Here is a 1,378-nt window from a genome sequence, read left to right on the forward strand (position 1 = left end):
GTGGTTGAAAATGGCTGGTATAGAGAAACATCATCACTCCCTTGCACCCAAACATTAGAAGAAACAAAGCAAAGGCCAAACCTACCATATTGGTTCACCGCTATATCCATCAAGTTAAAAGCAAAAACCAGCCGGAGAGATTCAGTGGCAATCTGGTTATTGAATCTATTCCCCCCTTCCCATAGCTGAGGATGCTGCCTTGGTTTCAAAAGCATAAGCTTTCTGATGCCACTGCCACTAAAACTAGCTGACCACTATGGTGAGTGCAGTGTGGGTTCTGGTTCCATGCATGAAAAATTGCACAGAAAGAACGCCCCCCCCCCCACACACACAATCACAAAATTATCAGTAATTTGATGAAAGGGCAGCTGAGCTTGCAGTCTGTTCCCTAGTTCACTGCACAATTTCAACACACAAAATTTTTCTTGACAATGATGCACATCATGTACTGTTGGCTCTGAAGAGAGAAGTGAGAAAGAAAAACACACCATTAGAGAATTTCCAAGGTTTTGAAGTCCAAATATCTCACAAAAATGAGCTAACACAAATACGTAATACTGCTGCATTAAGAGCAATACCCACATTAGTCAGGCTGGCCTTAATTGAGAGTAGATATTTATTTGTACTGTGACTACACAAAAGACAGCACCAGCTTCAGAGTTAGAAAGCTTTATAACAACAAAGGACCTCATGAACCCATTTATTTGCTTAATGTTTACATGTCATGGTTAGAGGTGTTTATTTCTAGTAAGATCAGATGGCAGCCCAAGTCTTACTGAACACAATGGGCTTACTTCTGAGTAAGGGAAATAACACCATTTTCAAACACCTCTAGCTATGGCACCTTTCAGACACAGTTGAAACCCTCAAGGTGAGTAACTGCAGAAAATGTATAAAATGCAGTCATACGAGTAGCACATTGAAACAGCACATTGAAAACAAACCAACAGCATCATTGTTCAAACTGCTAATAAAATGGCAGGAATGATACGCAGGTGACACCAAGCCTAGCCCTACAGCTGCCCCACAATTGGTGGAACAAGAAAACTTATGTTCACTTGCTCAGAACTTGGAGGTATGTTGAACTTACCTAGGGTTCTAGGGTTGAACTCACCTAGATAGTTTTTTTCCAAGGGATGCAAACCAGTGGCAGCTTCTGTATTTTGTAGCATCAGCATCCCTCTGCTTCTTTCAGACATTCAGGTCTAACTGAGGGGCAATTGGTGCTTTGGTGTTGAATTCAACTAGTTTGTGAAAAACGATGGACACGGCCATAGGCAATGCCGGAAAGGGTGGGGGAGAATGGCTTAGAATGAATATGCCTACATCAGACAACCATGTGACTAACCAAATCTCATCTCTCACCCTCCCCGTTCCA

The sequence above is a fragment of the Tiliqua scincoides genome, chromosome 1, assembly GCF_035046505.1.
Source record: "Tiliqua scincoides isolate rTilSci1 chromosome 1, rTilSci1.hap2, whole genome shotgun sequence".
Taxonomy (NCBI): Eukaryota; Metazoa; Chordata; class Lepidosauria; order Squamata; family Scincidae; genus Tiliqua; species Tiliqua scincoides.